The 25,484-nt window shown below is 42.5% G+C and overlaps 2 long non-coding RNA genes across 2 annotated transcripts; one reads left to right on the top strand and one right to left on the bottom strand.

Moving 5' to 3' along the window:
• LOC309532105 lies at window positions 1-24,031 on the top strand. Its single transcript, XR_014219598.1, has 3 exons — window positions 1-82; window positions 19,482-19,584; window positions 23,905-24,031. It is a non-coding gene; the product is annotated as an uncharacterized lncRNA (long non-coding RNA).
• Window positions 6,142-7,905, bottom strand: LOC309520047. The gene is made up of 2 exons (XR_014214133.1): window positions 7,762-7,905; window positions 6,142-6,931 (listed from the first exon to the last, which is right to left on the bottom strand). It is a non-coding gene; the product is annotated as an uncharacterized lncRNA (long non-coding RNA).
• Window positions 24,032-25,484: the final 1,453 nt, after the last annotated feature.

The raw sequence follows: 25,484 nt of genomic DNA, 5'->3' as shown, positions 1-25,484 counted from the left end.
CCTGTGCTTTCAGATCAACTGTTCAACATCCTGTTTCCCACAATGATGATCCAGATGACTCTGGGAAATCCACAAGCAAAATGTGAGGCTCTACCCTTCTCCTATTGTAGCTCTCCAGCTATTGAAATTAAGAGGCATGCTACCTCCAATTTGGAGGTAGCCCATAGCTATCATGACTAGTAGCCACTGACAGCTTTTCTTCTGTGCATTTGCCTAATTTCATTTTAACACTGACTAAACTGGCACCCATCACCATGTCTTATGCTAGCAAAATCTATAATCACTTCCTTTGGTTTGTCCTGAATCTTCAACCATTTTATTTTAAAGTGTATGTGTTGGGGGGCAGAAGGAGACCATGGTTCCACTAGCACATGGGTAGGCAAACTAAGGCCCGTGGGCTGGATGTGGCCCAATCACCTCCTAAATCTGGCTTGTGGACGGTCTGGGAATCAGCGTGTTTTTACATGAGTAGAATGTGTGCTTTTATTTAAAATGCATCTCTGGGTTATTTGTGGGGCATAGGAATTTGTTCATTATTTTTTTTCAAAATGTAGTCCGGCTTCCCACAAGGTCTGAGGGACAGTGGACCGGCCCCCTGCTGAAAAAGTTTGCTGACCCCTGCAGAGGTTCCGGGTGTTGCAATGCCACTTCCTCAGATTGGAGAAGTCCTGGCAGAATGAGATTCTCCTACACTGAAGCTTCTGACGCAGTGGGGATTTCCCAGGCCACCTCTCAGGGCAAGTCCCTCTTTTCATCTCCAGTTCCAGTTAACAATTGATAAGCTCCTTTGTTCTTTGGCTCCTGACCTGCTTTCTTAAGTGTTTGACCAATATGTGAGTTTCAAGGGGTTTACACTAGAATCTCTAAGGAAGGGTGCTGAAATGTGGTAAATATATTGTAATTGAATACGGAAATAAAAAGACTGGTAAGACTGTTGGTTGTAAGAATAAAGTTAAGGTTTATTACTCAATGTAAACAAAGGCATTCTGAGTGCAGGGTTTACTGTGGCCTGTATGGGGCCAAGATGTTCACACTAACACATGCTAACTCATACTGACTAGCTGTAGCTAATTAAACTTTGAGAAGCTGCGGGAGTGAAGAAAAAGTCTGACAGGACGTAATTACTTCACCAACAAGTAGTACCTAAAAGAGAAGGAATCAGTGAGGAGACAGAACTTTCTGTCTCTTCCCCACCTTCACACACACACTGGTTCAGGTAATTAATTGCAAGTGTTATTGCTTCACTCCCCAAAAAGGGGAGTAGGCCATGAGGTCATGATACCACCCTAAGGTCCTGGCCCACCCGTGAGGCAAGGTGAGGTGACCACCTCAGGTAGCAGGATCCACAGGGACAGAAGATCCCAATGTAGATCTTTATTCCCCCCCCCATGTTCCTGATGTAGGTCTTCACTCACCCCTTCTTCCCTGGCAGAAAGTGGGGAACCATTTTGTGGTTCGCCTCAGTCACCAAAATGTTTTGGGCCAGCCCTGCATTTGGATTGCCTTCTCCATGAATAATGTCAGGCATCCTAGAAATGAAGGTCTGGGAGAGGCTTTCCTTTCAGTCTACCTCTCTACCAAGAGGCAAGACTACTGACTCTCCCTGCTAGCACATCTCAAAGAGCAGAGGAGAGGACAGGACAGGACAGGGGGGGCGGGGAGTCCTTATAGAGTGAATGGCTTAAGATTGTTCATGAAGCTAAGGCTGTGGTTGCAGATATCAGAAACTGCTGCTAATTCTTTTGCCTTGGAAATGTAGCACTGTATTTTTCCACAAGTAGTATTTTTTCTGTAGTTTACATACTGTTAATTTCTACTTGAGTCCCACTGCTTTTAAACAAGAAAACAAGATTCATGGGCCTAGGTCATGGCTCTGAAGTCAATCATAGGTAAGATATAATAACAACCAGACATAGCTGGAGGCATTAAAAGTAGCTCAGCAGGTTTTCTGAAAGATATACCACTGCCTGAATGTACATGATGATTTATGTCAACGTGAACTGTGACTGCCTTTGCAGTTTTGTCCAGTTTAATCCAGGATGACAGTTCAAATATTTCTTCAGAAATGACCGGAAGAACAACTATTACTGACTGATCTTATTTCTTAGAGAACTTATTTGTGCTCCTCAGATGATTCTATTTTTTTGCCTACATTTCTGGTTGATGGGATGGACTTACATGCTCTTTTACTTTTTTGGTTGTGGGGTGAAAGCAAGAGATTTGTAGATTCTTGTAGATTTGTAATTTTAACTGATTAGTCAGCAAACCAAAAGAAAACACTTTTGATTACTTAAGTATTTTTTTTAAAAAAAATATGACAAATGTTTAAAATGATGGCCTTCTCCCACACATATAGGAACACAGGAAGCTGCCTTAGAGTGAGTTGGGCCTTTGGTTCAGCTAACTCAGCTTTGTCTACTCTACACTGACTGGCAGCCACACTCCATGCTTTCAGGCAGGAGTTTTTCCCTGCCCCATCTGGAGATACAACACAGGGATGAAGAGCCAGTGTGGGGTAGTGGTTAAGAGTGGTAGTCTCGTAATCTGGGGAACCGGGTTCGCGTCTCTGCTCCTCCAAATGCAGCTGCTGGGTGACCTTGGGCCAGTCACACTTCTTTGAAGTCTCTCAGCTGCACTCACCTCACAGAGTGTTTGTTGTGGGGGAGGAAGGGAAAGCAGAATGTTAGCTGCTTTGAGACTCCTTAAAGGGAGTGAAAGGCAGGATATCAAATCCAAACTCTTCTCTTCTTCTTCTAAAATGATACGATCTACAAAATACATGTGCATTGCATCATCTAAAAAGAAAGTCTAAAGACTTGCCTGAGAGTGAGCCCCAGTGATTGATGTAAACATGTGTAGGATTCCATCATGTGGCTGCAAGCACCCTTGCAAGATCACACAGCCCATTGAGTTTAATGAGTACTACTTCTGAGTAACTTCTGAGTAAAGGTGCCTTCTAGTTTGCAGCAAGGGACACGGGTAGTGCTGTGGTCTAAACCACTGAGCCTCTTCGGCTTGCAGATCAGAAGGTCGGTGGTTCTAATCCCCGCGATGGGATGAGCTCCCAGCTCCTGCCAACCTAGCAGTTCGAAAGCACGCCAAAAAGTGCAAGCAGATAAATAGATACTGCTCTGGTGGAAAGGTAAACAGTGTTTCCGTGCGCAGTATTGGCCCTAGGGGTTGAAGGCCCCTGAGCCCCTTAAAGGTCTGAAAGCAACTTGGACATAAATTTTCCCTTTATTCTTTACATGAATAGAACAGCATTTAATGTGATTGGTTATAGACCACAGCAGAATGATTATATACCCAAAGTTGCAATGAAAGCAGATAAATGTATCGTAGTACATTCCTCGTGGTCAATTTTTATTACAACTGGAATAGAGACTAATGTATTAATATTCAACACACTGTAAATACACAAATGCAAGTCATAAACAAAACTGAAACAAGCCATTACCTCTCCTATGTAAACAGAAATAGCAAAACAACAATATAAAATCCTAAAAAATTGCTATCATGTACAGGAAAAAAGGCATAAGGACAGCTCCCGACCAAGGAAGTTGGTGTGGATAGACCTGTCTTAAATGGGGAAAGGACTTCTATCCGTTTTTGTAGGGAAGGGCTTGTTTGCTTGCAATCCTACTCAGTTAAAGATAAGGCAGTCTGAGAATGACTGACTTTAAAAGCAACAAGCAGACTTTAGTTCAAGACTCGGCCCTCTAAAATGTGGGGCGCCAGGTCATTGCTCAATTTGCCCCATCCTTAAAGTTGCCATAAGGGGTTTTAATAAGGGGTGGTTCTTTATTGATTGGTTGGCACTGCCTGCTTCGTTAGTGGTGAATGATTTTGGCAACCTATGTTTAGCTAGATATTCTGTGGTGGATTAGATAGGGCCATTATTATACACTCTATTGTTTCTGGTTTGCCGTTGGCTTTTTTGGCACTCTGGATAATGTCTGACAATATATTCAACATTGAATGAGATAGGGCAGCTATTCTACTGTTTCTGGTTTATCTTTGCATTTTTGCCAGCTGATTATGTCTAACAAACTATTCTTTGCTGGATAAGATAGTGCAACTGCAGTACAGTCTATTCTTTCTAGTTCTTTGTATTTCCTTTTTCAGGTGGTTCGCAATTTAGCGGAACCACCTGCTACATCGGGGCCAAGTACGGGCCACATGATCTCCTGCAATGATTTTGCAAAAGTTTTTGCAGGTAAAGTCACTCAGATTCAGGAAGAGGTAGACTCCACCATGGGAGCAGGGCCGGGGCAGGAGAGTGCTAGAGTCCTGTCTAGTAAAGTTGCATGGGATCAATTCCAATCTGTTACCTCTGAGGATGTGGACAGGCTGCTTGGACGAGTGAAACCAACCACCTGTCTCCTTGATCCTTGCCCATCCTAGCTTATAAAAGCTAGCCAGGAAGGGCTGGGTGATGGGCTTCGAGGGTGGTGAATGCTTCTCTCTGTGAGGGAGCCTTCCCAGACCCGCTGAAAGAGGCGGTTATCAAACCGCTTATTAAAAAAACATCTTTAGATGCTGCCAATATGGCCAACTATCACCCAGTCTCAAATTTTCCATTCTTGGGCAAGGTGATTGAGCGAGTGGTTGCTGAGCAACTCCAGGCATGCCTGGAAGAAGCAGACCATTTGGATCCCTTCCATTCGGGATTCAGGGCTCATCATGGGACTGAAACTGCCTTGGTCGCACTGGTTGATGATCTCCGGCGGGCTAGGGACAAAGGTGAGAGCTGTTTGCTAGTTCTGCTGGATCTCTCAGCGGCGTTTGATACCATCGACCATAACATCCTTCTGGACCGTCTTGAGGGGCTGGGAGCTGGGGGCACTGTCATACAGTGGTTCCGCTCCTTCCTCCTGGGCCGTGTTCAGAAAGTGGTGGTGGGGGATGAGTGTTCAGACCCCTGGGCTCTCACTTGTGGGGTGCCTCAGGGTTCTGTCCTCTCCCCCATGCTTTTCAACATCTACATGCAGCCGCTGGGAGAGATCATCAGGGGGTTTGGGCTGGGTGTTCATCAGTATGCGGATGATACCCAGCTCTACCTCTCTTTACAATCAGCTCTACCTCTGTTACAATCAGGGGTGCCAACTTGTGCCAACTTGTGCCCCAGGTTATAGGTGCCCAATGGCACTTACGACATAACATGATGTCATGACGTTGTGACATCATTACGTCAAGTTACATCAACATCATACAGCGGTACTTCTGAGGCCTGGCAGGACCTCCGACACAGCTTTTGGTGGAAACTGGAAGTTGTGTTGGAGCCTGCACTGTGGGTGCTGAGCATCCACAAAAAAATAATAATTGTGGGTGTCCAGGTCCCCAGGGCCCCCTATCGTTTGCACCTATGGTTACAATTTTCTTTATTATTAAAGTTTTGTTTGACATGTACGTGAGCTGCTTACTTTGCTGAAAGAAAAGGAATTCTGCTGAAGAATGGTAGAATATCCTTAACTGGGTGAGTGAGGGGATATTCCCAGTCTGACAGGAGGATTGATTTTTTTAATCACCCCCATCATCCACAACAGTTCTTGCATTTGAAGTTGCAACTCCTCTGGTTACGAAGTTTCAGCCTTCCTGGGGTAAATTCCCATGGCCATTTCCTCCTGCTTGAAGTCAATATGAGTTGAATACTTAATTGGGCTTGCTCATTGTTGAACGAGACTTGCGAGTGGTTCAACGATTACTCAGATTGTGAGTCAAACTATGTGGTTGCAACCTTTTCAGTAAAAGTTTGATCCCAGATCTCCCCAGCTTTAATATGACATGTGATATCAGGAAAAGGGATTCAATAAAAAAAATATCATCTGTAAAGTATATACACACACTAAAATTCTACCCACTTGTCTACAACTATATAATTAAGAAGATCTTGTTTCATACAAGGGGTACAAACAGCACAAACATGCCTAATGAATAAGAGAAATATTGTCCCATAGTGGTATGGAGTTATGGAACACAGAAACCTGGTAGCCATAGTTACCTTCTGCTGTTTGTCCAGCAGAGAGATTGGATGGACACACACACACAACCCTAATCTCTGAGTGGCGTGAGATTGCAGGGATTGTGGGTGCTTACCCAGGGTTTGTGTTTCCTTTGGAATAAGGCACAGCAGAGAATGTGTGTTGTATATATGGTTTATTTACACACATATATAACCTCAGCCTACAATGGAGGGGTCACAGCATCAACGCCCCAAGATGTTCTTGTTTCTCCCATAGCCACACCCTTGGATTTAATGGCCTGTCACCCAGGTGATCCCCTCATCAGGAAGCCAACCAGGCTTATATTTTAACACTGTCTGGATCCAGGGGTTAGAAGGGTCTTAGCGTACAGCCTACTGCCTCCCACAAAAAAACCTGTAAAACACACACACACACACACACACACACACACACACAATCTGTACTTCTTCCAAGGAAGTCAGGGTGACATAGATGGCTCACTCCTCCTTTTTTATCCTCAAAACAATTGTGTGATGTAGGATAGGCTGAGAAACTCAAATATGTAGGTTAAGCTGAGATGTTGATCCCATATCACCCAGTGAGCTTCATGACTGAATTGGGATTTGTATTTTGGCCACTCTCTACCCTGGTGCAACCTTTGGCAACTTAGTGCTCTACAGATGGTTTGGACTACAATTCCCATCACCCCTAGCCAGCATGGGCATGCTGATAGGAGCTGTAGTTCAAGGTATCTGGAAGGTGCTAGGTAGGGGAAAGCTGCTCTAGCAACTACACCACACTGACTCTCAAATGACAGTAGACTGAAAGTGAAATCTGTTGCTTATCATCAATCATTAAACACTAAACCTTTGAAACAGTAACATCATTACATCCTATTGGCATCTTTGGGTTTTCTGCACTGGAGACAAAGACCAAGGCTGCACTTATCAATCCAGAACTTCCTTTCTCTGTAGAAACATGGGAAAAGTCAACACACTATGATTGCAGGGTAAACACTTACCGGTAATACATAGGTTTCCTGATAATTCATCTGAAAGCATTTAAATTAACTTACTATTTGCCAAATGCTTAGAATCTATACTGTTAGCTCGCCAAGATTTATCAACCAGTTGCTGTAGGCAGAAATGGCCAATTTTGTACCTCATCCCCGCCCCCAAAAGCCCCACTGCAGAGTGAAAGGGAGTAGCTACCACTACTACCCACACAAATTGGTTCTCTGCTGCATTCTGGCAAATGGTAATCAGGAAAATAGCAATATCTATTGGTGTTATCTCATGTGTGTTCACAAGTTACTAATGGCTCAGCACAACTCTTCTTTGTAAGGAACAGTGACTATTCAGCTTATCGATATATACAACATGACCACCTGGGCTTCTGGTTTTGAGACTTATCAAAGATTACCCTAAATATATATTTGTACTAACATACAGCTCTCAAAGCCATATTAAACACAGATGAAAGGGTTCACAAGCCCTAAGCGAACAAATTGAGAGAAGTACATTCACCCTGTCATTAAGATATATGCACACAGATTTGATCCAATATTAGAGTGAGGCATCCTGGGCAAAGTAGCTGGGAAAGCACCTGCACCACCACCAATTTTTGTTGCTGGGATTTCCTTTCCTCCCCCACTCTAAGCTTAAACAGCTCTTCAAGCTGTTGTGGCAAATCACAATTGCACTCTCCTAGATGACTCAAAGTGCTGGGTTTGACCTATAAAGCCTTAAATGGCTGAGAACCACAAGATTTCAAGGACTTCCTCTCCATATGAACTGACCCGGATCCTGCAATCATCATCTGAGGCCCTTTTCATCTGCCTCCTCCATGAGAGGTCCAGAAGGTGGCAACACAAAAATGGACCTTTCCTGTGATGTCCACCTGCTTGTGGAATGTTCTCTCCAGGGAGGTAATGCTTAAGGAACTGCAGTCTTTCACCCAAAAATGAAAAAGAAAAAAGAGCACCTCCCAAAAAACAACAACAACCCAGGTGTCCCTAGGGACTATGCTGCTGGAAGGTTTGAACTGTTATAGAACTGTTTTGATAACTGGGCACTGTGGATTGAAGTGGGGTATCATTGGAGGCACCAGTGAACTGGAGCACTGTGTGTTAACTGTACATGTGCTCCTCTTGCAATTTGTGAAATGACAACTGCCATTTTTCAAGGAGTCTTATGAGTGATGGCCATTCCATCCCCCTCCTCTGGTGAAACCAACAATGAGCATTTCCACAGAATTCCCACGGTCAGTCTACCAGTAGCCTCAAATGCTTCAGTGGGCAGTCACTTGGGGGGTTGCCAATATATATTCACTTGTCTGAATCTCTGACATTCTTTCCACCACCACCATTTGTTTAGTCTGCACCTAGAAGGAAGTCTCATCACAGTTCTGACTCTCACTTTATCTGGCAAGAATCGTACGACAGAGAACCCCAGCTAGAGATGAATGAAGATAAATGAACATTGGTGCCAAAAATTCCAGGATATGCCCATGTGTATTGTAGGCTGCATCATATCCTTGTTTAATATTGTTGTTAGTACTCACGGCTTCACACGGGCACAACTTAGTAAAAACACCATTCTGACGTCAGACATCAAGGGGAATTTCCTTCTATTACATTCAGCAAAAAAGGAAAGGAGGTGGTCTTTCATAACTGATATTAATAACTAACTGATGTTACAACACAAGGAAACAATCCACATTTGCATGAGTCATAAATGATCAGAAAGAGAGAGAAATACGTCTGTCTGTCACATCTATTTGAAATATAATCTGATCTGCAAACAAAAGTGCTAAGAATACCAAGATGAGTCAATTTAAGGCCAGAGCTTCTTTCATTTTGAACTTTGTGTATTTGGGAAAATGCACAGAAAGAGCCTAGAAATGTGTTGCTGAGTATTCATACGAAGTTTGTAGTCAAAAGTCATGGTCATGAGTCTAGGTTCTGCAAATCCCCGTTCTGGGTGTATGCACACTGCAATACTCAAATCTATTGTTTGGAATGGAAAGCCTGTTCATTTTTTTTAAAAAAATAATTTTTATTAACTAGCCAATCACATCAAATTAAATCATATCACATAAATTCCGAATTACAAAGCCGAATTTTAAATTTTGTTGAGGGGACCCATATTTCAAGATCCGAAGGGGGATTCTGATCATCTTCTTGCTGCTGCGTTAATGTCCCAATCAGTCCAAATCAGTCCAAACAAAGTTCATAGTTCTATCCCATCTTATCTTGCTGTTTCCACATCACATCTTGTTCATATATTTTCTCTTTTTTCTTTATGATCTCTTCTGATAGTCTCCTTAAGCCGATAAACACCAATAGTAATAATAGTCCTGTGTGAATTTTCCGTTCTTCCAATCCTCAAATTGAGATGGTTTCCATATATCGTCTCCTTCATAGATAACATCACTCTTTCCATCATAGTCTCGTAAAACTGTCGCTCTTAAGTCCCACTGAGAAGTTTAACCCACAATATATAAACAGCTCTATTTCTCTCTTTCTCCTCCCAGACTCAAGACCTCTGACAGAACTTCCCAATATGGCGACGGCATTTTTAACTGCGCCATTCCCAAGCTCTTACACATTCCACGCTCTTCTTAAAACGTGCTTTGGTTCGAAGGTTTATCTCCACACAGCCTTAAATCCACAGCTTAAGTCCTTAAAACAACATTTCTGACTCATGAGAGGAGGGGATTCTTGTTTAATCACATGGAAAGCCTGTTCAATGCACACTTCTTATATCTCCCACGAATCTTTCTTGGTAGCTGAAGACAAGTTATATGAACACAGAATTTTATGATATCAGTTGAAACATGCTAGGGCTCTTGACCTGGATGGGACCTCTCTGCTACTTGGCTGCACTTTGCATTACATAAACCACCCGTAGAGAGGAGCAGAGAGGGTCCTGTCCAGGAAGCCATGGGCTCAAGCTGCAGAGAACCCCCAAAGTCACTTGTGCATGCCTGACATATCCAGGGCATCTGGGCATTTTGAGCACTGCAGCTTTCATTATGTTTGGATGAGCCAGACATGCACAGGAGTCTCCAATGCTTCTCTAGAGCACATGCCCCTCCTCGTCTGGTAAGTAATGCAGAGTAGAGATTGGTAGAGAAAGTCCTATCCAAATTGGGAAGGGCAGTTTACAGGGAAGCTTCTAGCATTTGACATATTCCCACTGACATAATTAGGCCTTCTTGGCACAGAATTGATTTCTTTTAAAAAGTGATTAATTTTGACCATCCTACATTTTAATGGATCTATTATCATTGGTCACAGGGAAACCATCTATTGCCAATTAATCCAGAATTACAATTTATTCTATACTTGGGACCACTAATCACTTTGCCTATAAGCAGGCATTTAAAGACTAACCCCCCCTCCCTGTTTTATCATTGCACTTGTAAATGCAACAACTTACTTTTTAAAACTGCTAAGGGGAAAATAATTTATGGCACCTGAAACTTTGTGTGTATTTTGCAAAGCATGAAGGAACCAAGCCATTAAAGGTCTTATAGATTTTCTCTTGTTTTGCAAAACCAAACCTTGAGTTATGACTTGGGGGAAATGGGGAACCATTACCTAATGAATCTAGACTTTGAAAAGTATTATTCCCTTGTAATTTTATTTTGTTTGAATAGGTCTCATATAGTGATGTACATTGAGCAGGTTTGTAACGGACTGCAGGGGGAATAGAAATGTAGTTTTGTAGTTAAAAAAGCATGCACACATCAGAAGTGCATTATATCTAGTCAATTTTGTTAAATATTTCTCATTGTGGCATGCTGTTTAAAAAATAATCTAGGGCTCTCAGAAATATTACCAAAAGGAGAAATCAAATTTTGAAATACAAGTCAGGGTTCAAAGAGCTGTGAACCAAGGGTGGCTTTGGCTAAGTGGAAATTCAAAACTGAGAGTTGCTGGGTTTCCCCCAAAACTAGCTTGCAATGTGGTATGTGAGCTGACTGTGCACAGGAAGAAGTCAAACAAATTCTGGCATAATTCTGGCAAAATTCTCAAGCTCTTTGCTTGAGCCTCTTTGGTTCCTGTCCTCTGAGACCAACGAAGGCAAATTTGGTGAAGTTAATGAGGGAGAACTTCATTGAAGCAGTTCATTGTCAATGTTTGTTCAAAAATTGGCACTGCTTGTATGCTGTGAGAGCAAAAGAGTAAAGTGGCATTGTAAACATTTGATCAGTGATGATAGTTGTGTTTATATTTCTTAAATTAAAAACACAAGACTGCACGCTCACAATAAAAATCACCCTCAATCTTCATGAAATTTGTGGAGTTCAAAGCTTCCCACTGACACACTTTTCATTGCAAAATTCACACATAATTTTGTGTACAGGGTAGTCCTTCTTGGGTATTGTTACAAATTGTCCCTCACAATGCTCCCAAATTTCAATCAGCTGCCACTTGCTATTTTTCTTATGGAAACAAAAAAATCACTTGTAGCCTTAAATGTCCTAGAAATGCATTGAATTTTGCTATTGGGTTGTGTTTACTACCCTAGTCAATAGTAGGAAATAAGGGTAGTAAAATGCATCATCATTTTTAAATAGATGAATGGTCTGGGAATGGTCAAGAAAGTTTTTTAGCTGTCAGTAGGTTGCCACAAACCACCAAGGACAGCTTTCTTGCAGGTTTCTTAATGAGGTAAGAAAAACATCTCACAAAACATTAATTTTAGTGAATGTTAGGTATCATTAGTTCTCAGCTGTAACAAAGTTTTTTTCTAGACTGTTTACAACAGGCATAGGCAAACTCGGCCCTCCAGATGTTTTGGGGGATACAACTCCCATCATCCATGACCACTGGTCCTGTTAGCTAGGGATAATGGGAGTTGTAGTCCCAAAACATCTGGAGGGCCGAGGTTGCCTGTGCCTGGTTTACAACATTTTCAGGACATTCTTTACTTTAAAAGTTTTTGTTGTTTGTAACTGAAAATAAGCCACCATATAGTGGAAATCTCATTGGGGTTGAGAGTCCACCATCTCCTGTAAGATAGGTTAGGCTGAGAGGCTGTGACTGGCCCAAGGTCACCCAGTGAGTTTTCTGGCTGAGCAGGAATTCAAACGTTGGTCTCCCAGGTCCTAGTCCAACACTCTAACAACTAATTGCACCTTACTAGCTTCCTTTGTGCATCCCATTGTTTTCTGTTTATTTCCATGACACTTTCCAAACTTCAGGAAGTCTGATTCTTTTCCAAAGTAGATTTGTGGTGCTAGGTGAGGGCAACAGAAACTTTAATGCAGTTTAACTGGGCAAATGGAAAGTTCCAGTATGTGCAAGAATACCTCCTGTGAAATACTGACCATCTGAAGTCACCCTCCCTGAATTCATTAAGAGGCCGTCAGTGAGGATTTTCCATCAAACACAGTAACATAACACAAATTAAAAAGGGGCAGAAGTTGAGCGCCATGGGGGGAAAGTTTCAGAAGACAGAAAAGTCTGGGGCACTGTCTAAGACCAACCTAGAGGTTATAATATAAAGGATGATGGATGGGGAAGTTTGCATCAAAAACAAAACAAAAAATTAAGCAGGCAGCGTGTACCTGTGTGTCCTTAGTTGTTTTATTGTACTGTAGTGTCAGTAACCCATTATGACAGAGGAGTACATGTGGTCCCATTGATTGTTAACTGTCCTTGGGTGTGGAAGGTTACAGCTCAGCCCCACCACTGTTGACTCAATGTGTGACCCTGGCCAAATCACCCATTCAATCTTGGTTTCCACTTCTGTAAAATGAGCAGGTCAGAGGCTGAATGAGGGGAATGTAGCCTCATCCTACCCCTTTTCTGGCAATTCAGTTTCAGTTTATTTGTTGGAAGAAAGGAGAGTCCTCCAGAGAGACGTTGGAACTGTCTTTGCGGATCACCACCTTGTAGCTTCATTTTCCATAGCCACCCTCACACTGTGAATATTGGTGACATACTATGCGGGGCTATTGTGATGGACAATACACTTCACACATCGAAAGTATTATAAAAGATATGCAGCAGTATTTGAGACTGTTGTTAGCTGAGAAATAGAAGCAAATGTAAGTACCATTGACTTCCATAGCTTTCAACAGGAGAAACTGAAACACGTGTTTAACATTCCCATTGAGTAATGGGGTTCAGAGTCACTTAACAGCAACTGAATCATGTCCATAGTCTTCTGGTTATGTAATGAAGAGCTGTGTCTTTAACATCATTAAAATAAATAAGCAAATAAATTGAATGTCACATCCTTCCCACAATAATTCTACAGCAGGAGGTTTTCCCCAGGGGATGCAAATTTTTGCTGCAATTGTCTTTTACAAGGGGCGGGGTGTACAGCCTGGGGGTGAGGATCATAGCTGGTGGCAGGAACTATTAGCCGCTGGCTGCATCTGCCTGTCCTAGTCTTAATGCCGTACTTTATTGGTACATAAGCACTGATAACCATCAGCACCCACAAGGCGTGTGTATAACTTCATGAATCTACTTTTGCTATATTAATCAGAAAACAACATAAGAAGTAACTTTCTAGGAAACTGAGAAATTATATGTCATGAAGTATGAATGGGACGCGGGTGGTGCTGTGGGTAAAACCTCAGCGCCTAGGACTTGCCGATCGCATGGTCAGTGGTTCGAATCCCCGCGGCGGGGTGCGCTCCCGTCGTTCGGTCCCAGCGCCTGCCAACCTAGCAGTTAGAAAGCACCCCTAAGTGCAAGTAGATAAATAGGTACCGCTTACCAGCGGGAAGGTAAACAGCGTTCCATGTGTGCTGCGCTGGCTCGCCAGATGCAGCTTGTCACGCTGGCCACGTGACCCGGAAGTGTCTGCGGACAGCGCTGGCTCCCGGCCTATAGAGTGAGATGGGCGCACAACCCTAGAGTCTGTCAAGACTGGCCCGTACGGGCAGGGGTACCTTTACCTTTACCTATAGAAGATCTACTAACATGAGATGTTATACTGGAATGTGAGGACCAAACTAGCAATTGTGTGAATTGGTTTTTAAAGTAAGGGGGGTGTATTGATCTGCATTGGGACCACCATGGGGGTAAAGGGTTAAAATCCCCCCACCCCCACCACTTGCACACCTGCTAGGGTCCAAATCCACATCAAATATCTGGCCATGTGATCATTTCAATAAGGAATCATGGAGCCAGCATGCTATGTAGATTTGGCCAGGTAACAACCTCATAAAACCAAATCAAAGTAAGGGCATCCTGTTCTTCAGCTAAGTAGGAGAGCATCTCTGACTTGTTTTACAATACATACCCCCTCCAATTATTGCTGAAAAAGGAGGCATGTTTTGCAGAGAACATTGCAAATGTGGGGCCCAATATTTCGGCTCAGTCCTGGAGTTAAGCTTGTGTTTAAATCTCTTCCACTGAAGTTGGTGGGGTGTAAAAGCGCTGAAATTTGACAAGGAAAAGACCCTGTAGGCTTTGCCTCAGACACTTTGAACCCAAGCATCTAGCTGTGCAAACTGGCTGACATTAGATAGGGTCCTACTGGTTTCAACAAAGACAAGGATTTGGATCTCCTAATTTTCTAAACTATATTCTGTCGGTGAACATTGCTAATGTATAAAGGAGCAAGTGACTCATCAGTGTAATGAACTATGAACACACACATTGCTATTTTTTGGTAACTGAGTATGTTAGGCTATGAGAATAGAGCAACTCTATAAAGGGCATCAGATGGAAAAGCAAAATATCCTGATATGAGGCTTTAGAAAACTGAATCCGACAAACAGAGGGGCCTCACCCAGTAGCAAGGTGAGCAAATACAGGGCGATTTATCTTCAAGTGCATTAAGAATATTTTGCAGCAAACGTTTGCTGAAGGCCAGATCACTGCACAAAGCAGTACAGCCAGAAGCCAGGAGTGATTAGAAAGTGGGAAGCTCACAGCCTCACCCAGAATACTCACCTCTTAATCACATTATCAGCAAAGGAGGGCTTTTCCTCATTGTTAGAGACCGTGGAATCACAGGGTTTTAGCTTCTTTGTAAGGTCAAAGAATGAGTCACTCCGCTAACACAATGCAGAGAATAAATTTCATTGCTGCACACAATGGGGGACAACAATGTAGACTGGGGATAGCCAGCTTCTATATTCTCAGGGTGATGCCATTTTCTAGCCAATGTTCTGGGAAATGGATGGTGTGCTTTGCTGTGCAGTCCAACTGCCTCTGGTTGAACAATAAAGGCATCGCCACATATATCTATTTAATTTATTTATTTATTTAGAAAGATTGATGAAGCAATCCCAAACCTCTCACAAGGGTGTACATAATTGTAGATGAAACACAGCTAAAACCACAAAACTATTAAAAAACAAATACAGTAGTACCTCAGGTTAAGAACTTAATTCGTTCTGGAGGTCCGTTCTTAACCTGAAACTGTTCTTAACCTGAACCACCACTTTAGCTAATGGTGCCTCCTGCTGCCTCCTGCTGCCGCTGCTGCGCGATTTCTGTTCTCATCCTGAAGCAAAGTTCTTAACCCGAGGTACTATTTCTGGGTTAGCGGAGTCTGTAACCTGAAGTGTCTGTTACCTGAAGCGTCTGCAACCTGAGGTACCACTGTATACATTAAATAATTCTCAATAAAACACAGATAAAAAATCAGTATTGCAATTATTTCTAAACACATACTAATGTAAGTAACTGCATTATTTGATTGGTTAGGCTTGCTGAATTTTTTTATTTTTATTTTTTTAATCAGCAATATTTAAAAAAATATTGAGGGTGCCTGCCTTATGTCAACAGCAGTAAGTGTTTCACAATTGTGGGGCACAATTATATAATTAAGGCAACATCATTTATGTGTATAGAGCCTAATGAATGTGTGTGCTTCCTATGAGAGTGCCCTCTAGTGGCAGATTAGCAGTGGCCCATTGCCTTTCTGTGCAACCTGTATGGAAAGCAAATTATATCCCATTGTTTCTTCCAGAAACGATTGTCCAGAGCTTTTTTACCCACTCCTAAGAGTGATGTGGGTGGCGCTGTGGTCTAAACCACTGAGCCTCTTGGGTTTGCTGATCAGAAGGTCGGCGGTTCCAAACCCCCACGACGGGGTGAGCTCCCGTTGTTCAGTCCCTGCTCCTGCCAACCTAGCAGTTGGCAAGTCAGAGTGCAAGGAGATAAATAGGTACCACTCCGATGGGAAGGTAAACGGCATTTCTGTGCACTGCTCTGGTTCGCCAGCAGCGGCTTAGTCATTCTGGCCACATGACCCGGAAAAACTGTCTGCAGAAGCGGACAAATGCCGGCTCCCTTGGTCTGTAGAGCGAGATGAGCGCTGCAACCCTAGAGTCGTCCACGACTGGACTTATAAAAGGTAAAGGACCGCTGACAGTTAAGAGTGAAATTAAAGTGTGGAGCATCTCCCAGTTTTGGGATGCAAAATTATTTTCCTTGCTACTGAAACTCTGAGCAATCTTCTTTTTTAAAAAAAAACTAAAGTTGATTAAAACTTGGTGTGACACAGTTGTTTGGTGGTAGGTAGGCGTGGATCTGGCCCATTGCGTGTCAGCTTGCCATTTCTGATCTGGACAGTGTTCTTTAATATGTTCACCAGGCTCCACACGACCACATGGAGATTATGAGGAGGCATTGGTTCTAGCAGCATCTCCATATGAAAGCTACTGGCACACCAGTTGCAATTCAAGTGATCATGGCAACCTTTCTGCAGCTGCCAGGATCCTTGCAACACCTTTGTGTCCACTCTTCATATGGAGACATTGGTTCATATATGCAGTGCCTGCTCCAAGCAGTCTCAGACAGGTTGCAAATCCATTAGCAGCAGTGCAATCTTAAATTTCACCCTCTGTTTCCCCTAAGAATAGAGTTTCATCTTCAGATGGTGCATAATCCTCTTCCTTCAGCTTAGGATCTCATGTCACACAAGAGAATGGGTAGGCAAACTAAGGCCCGGGGGTTGGATCCGGCCCAATCACCTTCTAAATCCGGCCTGCAGACTGTCAGGGAATCAGCATGTTTTTACATGAGTAGAATGTTTGCTTTTATTTAAAATGCATCTCTGGGTTATTTGTGGGGCATAGGAATTCGTTCATTCCCCCCACCTCAAAAATAGCCTGGGGCCCCCACAAGGTCTAAGGGACAGTGGACCAGCCCCCTGCTGAAAAAGATTGCTGACCCCTGCACAAGAGGGACATACAGAAAAATGTCTGCCCTTAGCCAGTGAATGAAGGACACAGATAATTGTTAGAAAGCTTCAAGTCGGGCAAAACTTCTCATTTATGATCAAAGTACTTCTTCTGAACTTTTAAAAAAAGAGGGCAGATTATGCCTGCTTTTTAAAAAGATGAAAGATAACTTGGGCTGGAGAACCTTTGGCCCTCCAGATTTTTTTTTTTGGACTACAATTCCCACCAGGTCCAGCCATCATGGCCAATAGGCACTATTGGAATTGCAGTGTAGCGACATCTGGAAGGCCTAAGGTTCCCCTGCCCTGGTCTAACAATCATTAAAGTAGCTCTCCCTTTAAAGTGAAGCAGATTTAATCTTAATTACCTTCCTGGGATTCTGCCTTGGAATTTTAGTGTGTTGTTCACTCCAGAACTCCTTGTAGGGAGTCTATAATGAACAACCAGTGTATAATAAGCAAATAAAGTAAATATTTTAGTTAGGAGTAGTACTAAACTGGTTGATCCCTTTTCTATGTATAACCATGAACATGATATACTTTATATCCCTCCCCAAAAGGTTGGATTGTGAAAATGGGTAAGTATCTGCATTTAGAAGGGAACAGGGTTATTAGTAGTTCATGAGTTCCCCCTTCCTGCCTCACAGCCGGAAATTAGAACTACTTAAACCTCTTTGGTTAAGAATATGCTCTGCAATGATCCTTATTTAAAGTGAAGAGAATTCAGATAACTTTTTAAGAATCTTGAAGGTCCTGTTTTATCATTGCATCAAATGTTTGCTCACCATTTCCTAGACTGAAAACAGGAATTTCTAGAACTAGGCCGTTGAGGTAATCAAAAGAGTTCAAAAGATACATTTCAGCATGAGAGAATTACCTGGATAGGTTCCAGCCATGGGGCTGATTGATTAATAATAATAATAATAATAATAATAATAATAATAATAATAATAGCAAAACACATTAGCAAATATTTAAACATTTGGGTCTCTGCCCAGCACCAGAAAAATTTCCAATCGGAAACCAACTGTCTGTTAGTTAGATAAAAGGCCAGAGTGAAGAGTTAAGTCATGTGAGCTAGAAGGTGGAAGTAAAGCTGCAGCCTGGAAAGGCAGAGAGAGAGAGAGAGAGAGAGAGAGCCATGCCTAATTTCTGCTGGAATCCAAGGCTGTGGCTATGGGGGACGTCTTGGGCTGTGAACCTGTCCATCACAGGCCACAGCTGTCAACTTTCAGATTTGAAAATAAGGGATCCTGGTGACAGTCTATGGGATATCTAACTATCTGGGATAGCAGCGGGAAGCAGCGGGAAACGGAGCTGGGATAAGGGAATTTCCCGGGGGGGAAAGGGGAACGTTGACAGCTATGTCACAGGCTCAGGTTGTATATATGTGTAAATAAGCCATCACTAAAAACACCACAGTGTCTGCTGTGCCTCATCCCAAAGGAAACACAAACCCAGGAACACCTGGAATCTTGCACCGCTCAGAGACTGGGGTGATGCACAACAATACATTATCACCAAGTTTCCTTACAATGAGTTGCAATCCATTGCCAGGTCCCAGTCTTTTAAAACTTCAGTGTTCAGTACATAACGTGCTGCCTAACTACATATAAAATTACAACCTACAAACATGACAAATAGCAATTGTGAAACATGATATCTTAGAACAGAAAGTAGGTGTAAAAACTAGACGTATTTAAAAACAAAGCTACCCGGTGCAGCTCTCCGTTGCAAGGGGAAAGTCTTTTTGTACTCCACTAAGAAAGAACAACGTACAAAAAATTCATCATTTGAAATGCATTTGGGCCTCTTATGTTCTGTCATCAGCCAGATAGGACAAGGTCTGCAGGAGGACTGATACTTCTAGTACTATTTACTCAGGTTTGCAAGAAAATAATTTCAGTGTCAGTTGGCACTTTGATAACATTTAACTGGCCGTTATCAAATGAGAAGGAGCATTTCCAAAAATGGCAGCAGTATAGAATTTGTACTAATGTAGCAGCTTTGAGTTCCAGGGCAGTGGACATTTCTCAAAAACCCATTTTGTTGGTAGCTGTTCATTATTTTTATTTAACAATCTAATATTTGTTCATTTATATAAATTCATCTCTTATACTTCATTCATACATTTTCCCATTTTCATGTTTCACTCATTGCTTGCATACTTTCATCATTTCTGGCCTTTGATTTAAATAAATCTTTCCAATTTGTTTTATTTTTCGTCTGTCTCTGATTCATTTCTGATTACCGCTACTAGTTCACTGGAGCAAGCTTATTGGAGAAAAATGGGAGAATCTATTTTCAAATGATTTCTATAAGCACATTTATTTATTTATTTTGCACACTCCAGCTAGTGAATGGGCATGATGTGCATCTGAACGAGCATTCTGTTGAAAGAAAAGGATGGCATCTGGAAAAGCGCCTCTGAGATGTGCATCAAATAGAATTTAATGGTGAGTTTCCATATTTTTATGTGCATTCAAATGCACATTCCGATGTTCATCTGATTTACTACTGCAGTTCCTAAAATAAATGTTAACCAAGACACACTGTGGTATTTCCAGAAAAAATGATTGAAATAACCACTGGTTGGTTGCAGCCCACCTTTCACCAAATGGTCTAAGGGTGGCATACCAAATCACCATAAGTAAGTGCAATGTACAATTGCAATCATAAAATTAAACCACAAAACCTACCAGTTTCAGAATAATGAAACAGGAGCACAGATCTCCAGGGCACAGCAAAGCAGAATAATCACAGATATCTACTCAGCTGAGGGCCTGGGGCAAAGAGGTACCCCTTTCCAAGGATCCAAGCTTTCACTCAACTCAGTGTGCCATTTATTTGCACCCAACATTTTGTGCTCCATTATTCAGCGATGACGTGCTGCTAGTTATCCATGCTAAAATGCATGACAATGCAATCTATGAAAGACAACTGGGGGGGAGGGATGAAAGGGAGGCGCTGAAGTCTGCTGTAAATCTGGTCATAAGAACCCAAGCCGTTAGAGAGGCACCAGAAAAATGAAATCAAAGACAAACTTCCATAGGTAGCTGTGTACTTTATTTGGAAACTTCTCCATTCACCCTTCAGTGTATAGTGCAAACATTTTCTCTCCACTGAACAATCAGATGACCACTTTGCTATACATGAAACCTCAACACCTGCCCACTCAGTTTTCAATCTACTGTATGTATGAAATTCAGTCCTGAAGCTGGAGCCTACCTCTTTTCCTAATGTATTATTATTATTATTATTATTATTATTATTATTATTATTATTATTTTCTTTTTCTACTAGCCTGGCTTTATTTCCTTTGTTTAAATCTACCAGTCATCTTTAGAATCCTTGCAAGCCACATATGTCAATCACAACATTTCTCTGAACATGCGGGTATCAGTTTATGTATTTTTGTTGAACAATGATATGTTGTTTTATCTTTTATAATCTTTACACTGTCGTTTCTCCCTTTTCTAATAATAAAAAAATGAAGTCCCATGTTCAGGTCATAGAAAAGTAAGTAATATGGGCAACATTATTGCACTTCAGTCAGTGACCCCATGTTGGGTCCATCAATCTCAGTTTAGGCTGGGCATTTTTACCTCATGCCAGCCTATTTCTAAAGCCGTTTGTATTTAATTTACCACTCCTCCCTCAGTTAAAGGGTTATTGTGTTGGCCTCGGTCACTGAAATATCAGTGGACTGGACTTTTCATGAAGAAAAATGGTTGTTCATGACAGGTTGTTTATGAGGTTTGCTTGATTCATTGATCTAGATCATGTCCACATCTATGTTCACAGAGGAATTTTCCCTAGAAACTATGGAGAGATGTTACCAGCGGATGACTGAATGAAAATATCACATATAATTCTTCCTGAATAAGCACCTCAGAATGCAAATTTAGCAGAGTAAGTAAATATTTTGTGGGGCACATACACAAAGCAGGACTGGCTTTAACATTAGGCTGAGGGAGATAACTGGCTCAGGAAGCAGATGCTGGAGAATGGGTAGCACTGGCAGGATGTTAGAGGACAGAGTTCCATGTGCCATGTGACCCAGTCCAACCCCAACCCCCAAGCTAGCCTACTGTCTCCACATGCAGTAGAGGCAGGGTGGGGCAGTAGTACTTACCTGACTTCCTGTCACCAGCATTGCTATGACATACTGGGAGAAGGAGATGGGTATTGGCAAGGTCAGCATGGTGCAAATGCTCTGGCAGATAACCAGGTTATTAAGAGACTTGTCTCACGGTGATGGATTGCAGCCTTAAATGTTTAGGTTTAGGTTTTAGCAGTAATTTAAAAAGCCAAATAAACTTTCTCAGCATCATTTCCAGGAAAAGGTGAGCATGGTGAATTAAATGGAAAGTCTGAACTCAGAATAGCATTGTGAAAAGCATAGGAGTTTTTTATTGGATTCTTTTCTCTGCGTCATTGGTCATTCATTTAACAATAAATCAAGAGGAGATCCAGTGATCTGATATGTTCTGGGTGGCAGTTGTAAACACAGTTATTAAACAGGCCAACCAGTATCAAATTGAGAGGAAAATGTTGGGACAGGGGACAACTGTGGAATGACTATGGGTGTTGATATAGAGCAGGTAGAACAGCCTCTTCATGAGCTGTGAGAGATAGAAGAAAACTTGGGAGTTTTCAATGATAATCTGATTGGCATCCCTCTGTCTTGGTAGACAATGGAGGAGTGCACCTTTGCAGATGAAGTCAGATGATTGGAGAGTTACAGAGCCCGCTGTGGCTGTAGAGACATGTTTTGTTGTGGCTGGGACAGATGAAAGTGTCCAGTTGTGCTGCTGCAGATACTCCATAGGTTTACTCCTTCGCCTCTTCTCCTGAAGATGTCCCACAAGACAGTGCGTATGGATTGTTCCTCAGGGTTTACTCCCAAAGCCTTTCTCACAAATGAGTATAGCCGCAAGGCAGCAGAGGTTTAGGATCAGAGTTTTCCTTCTCCTTGATGGGCTACCTTCCCAGGTTGACGAGCCCCACCTGCCCTTCATTTCCCTTTACAGCATGTGCAGAAACTGCCTTCTTGTAGATGCACACACAAATGTGTTGTGCCTCTTCAAAGGAAAACACACATAAAAACAACTGTACAATAAATACAACACCTAAAACCAGTATAAGAAGATGGCAGTAATACTACAGTAAAATCAAAATCAAGTTTCAAAGAGAGAGATTGTACTATACAGTGGTACCTCGGGTTAAGTACTTAATTCGTTCCGGAGGTCCGTTCTTAACCTGAAACTGTTCTTAACCTGAAGCACCACTTTAGCTAATGGGGCCTCCTGCTGCCGCCGCGCTGTCAGAGCACAATTTCTGTTCTCATCCTGAAGCAAAGTTCTTAACCTGAAGCACTATTTCTGGGTTAGCGGAGTCTGTAACCTGAAGCGTATGTAACCTGAGGTACCACTGTATAGGCTTTTCTTATTTGCTGGAATAGCATCATGGGTGCTTTGAACTGTTTGCTAGTACCCTTCTTGTGGTGCCTTTGCACTTGTGGTGCGTTGTTGAATTGTTGTGTTGCTCTCTAAATCTTGTGTTTGCATTACCAGTGTGTGTTGCAAATGATTAAAGCCAACAATTTGCATGCCTCTCTTGTCTTCTCTTGAACTTCCTGCTTGAACTTCTGGGCAATTCATGATTAACTTGTTGATGGGGGGCGGGGGCGGGAGAGGTCTCTGCTGCTGCAATGGTGCAATCGATGAATTCCTCGCTAATTGTGCTACTTTTCTTAATGTTTGGTCACATCTGACTTTTTTTAAAAAAAGATTTGCACTCCACCCATCTTAAAAGCTCTCTGCAGGTAATAATAAATTAAAACAATTATCCAAATGCTGTTAAATGCCAACCAAAACACACAACACTGTCAGGATGCTGTCAGCAGCTCCCAGTTGGTTGCCCAGGAAAGTATAAAGACAAGGAAAAGTTTATTACAGTCCTTTTTTATTTCAAACTTTACAGTGAGAGGCTATAGAACCCAGCCTCTTGGATAATGGTGGTGTCCTGAGTGAACCTCCACCCTCTTTTTCTCCCACTTTCTCCTTTGTCATTATCATCATCTTCTCTTCTATGGGTGCTGCTAAGTGCCATCTGTCTTTGAGCTCTTTGTTCTCCTACTTTTAAGGTTCACCGGTTTCTGGGAGATCTGGGAGGTCTGGAATGCTTTCTATGTGTCAGCCAGCTGCTGCTCCGGCTCTGCCTGCTCCTCCTTTCCCATGATTCCCCAACTTCCCCCCTCATCTGCCTCTGAGCTGTGACCTCCCGCAAACCACTGTTGTAAATCTATACTGTCTTCTTCTTCCTCCTCCCTGGAAGGGTTAGGATGGGGAGGTGGTCTCCACCATTCCTCCTCCTCTGCCCAGACCCTGACACACAAAAATTGCAGAGTGTACACTAACATGATCTCCATTTTATATGTCAGAAGAAGAAAAGGAAAACATAAAATGTTTGCCTTTTTCCTTTGATGTAAAATATTGAACTTAATATTCAAAAAATCTGGAGATGTTTAGATTAGAAGTCTTTCCTGCAAACAAATTTAAAGGTTCTCACCAACATTTGGGATGCAAAATGTGATGTTCATTTGTTAACTTAGGTGCCTGAATGAAATTAGATTTTTAATTTAGAGGAGGGTTTTTTAATTATTATTATTAAAAAATGTTTTTTAATGGCCACTTACTGTCCCTATGTGAATCTCTCCTGGATGTTGTTTCTCATTGTGAGTTCTTTGCTGCCTTTGTGTTCCACTTATTTAGTACAGAAGAAATCCTCCTTTCAAAGGGATTAGCACAACTGTGGAAGCATCCAATCTCCAACCAACAAGAAATAAGTGGTGAGACATTGCGCTTCCCATGTCCAGTAGCATATGCTGGCCTCCCATCAGTTTGTGCTCATGGAAATAATTTGCATCACAGTAGCTTTGTTTCTATGTTGCAGAACATGGGATCATCTAGCCAGCTTCCTGTTCTGCCACAACACATAGAAATCCAGTTTACCAATGCACCACAGAGTGCAGATGCACTGGGCAGAGGAGACATGAACACTTGGAGAACAAATACCTGTGGGTGACTTATGAAAGCAAGGTTTCACGTGCTACAATAAAAGACAGAGATGGGAGAAGTCCAATTGTATCTCATAGCTAGGAGCACAGGTCCGCCTCCTCCTGCTGCCATAAAGGTAAAGGTAAAGGGACCCCTGACCATTAGGTCCAGTCATGGCCGACTCTGGGGTTGTGGCGCTCATCACGCTTTATTGGCTGAGGGAGCAGGTGTACAGCTTCTGGGTCATGTGGCCAGCATGACTAAGCTGCTTCTGGCGAACCAGAGCAGCGCACGGAAACGCCGTTTACCTTCCCGTCGGAGCGGTACCTATTTATCAACTTGTACTTTGACGTGCTTTCGAACTGCTAGGTGGGCAGGTGCTGGGACCGAGCAAGGGGAGCTCACCCCGCCGCAGAGATTCGAACCGCCAACCTTCTGATCGGCAAGTCCTAGGCTCTGTGGTTTGACCCACAGCGCCACCTGCATCCCTCCGGCTGCCATAAGCCCTGCCTATATATGCTACGTGTGGCCCCTGGGCCACAGGTTGGCAGTTCATGCTTCAAAACATTGCATGCACATGACACCTTGGCTGTAAAGCATTCAGTGAATTAAATTAAGCCCTCAAAGTGACTGAGTGAAACATGAACTACTCTCTCCTGACTTGCCCAACTTATTCCCATTGAGGAAAGTTTCTTCTACATTCCTGTGCAAGGCTTGTTTTCAAATAGCACTTCCATGAAGTGTAGGCTTTTATACTTTATGGTTGTTTTGGAATGAAAATGCAGGACACAGCATAAGGAGATCCTTATCTTGACCTATTTCAGCACACTTAGCAGAAGTTTCTTTTCACAGGCTGAACAGGCACAAAGTACTCTTTGATGCCAACTAGCACAAGCATTGTCTCAAATACACAATATTTCATTAAGGACTGTTTTCACACCATGAAACCCAGCTAGCAGCTTTCGTGCCTTGTTCTGAAGATACAACAAGAACGGAAAATAACTTGCCCTCCAGTAGCTCAAGTGGGCTGTGTGACAATAGCCGTCTCTGTTCAGGCTCTCACCCTCTGTTGAAGTTCAACCCACGCCATTATTATTACATGAGAGACTGCTCAGATCACTTGGGTCCTGTTCCAGATATTGCCAAGAGCAGATTGTGTATTTAAGATTTTATTAGGGTTTGCCCTTCCTAATCTCCTGTGTTCATATTTTGCATTGTGAATCAGTGGTTGCTGGTTATACAACAGCAGTGAATGCACTTAGCTCCGTTTATTTATTGATGCCTTTGCAGTGTGG

The sequence above is a fragment of the Podarcis vaucheri genome (assembly GCF_965113315.1).
Source record: "Podarcis vaucheri genome assembly, chromosome: 1".
Taxonomy (NCBI): Eukaryota; Metazoa; Chordata; class Lepidosauria; order Squamata; family Lacertidae; genus Podarcis; species Podarcis vaucheri.
Note: the sequence above shows the minus strand (reverse complement) of the source record. Positions and strands in the feature narration are given on the sequence as shown.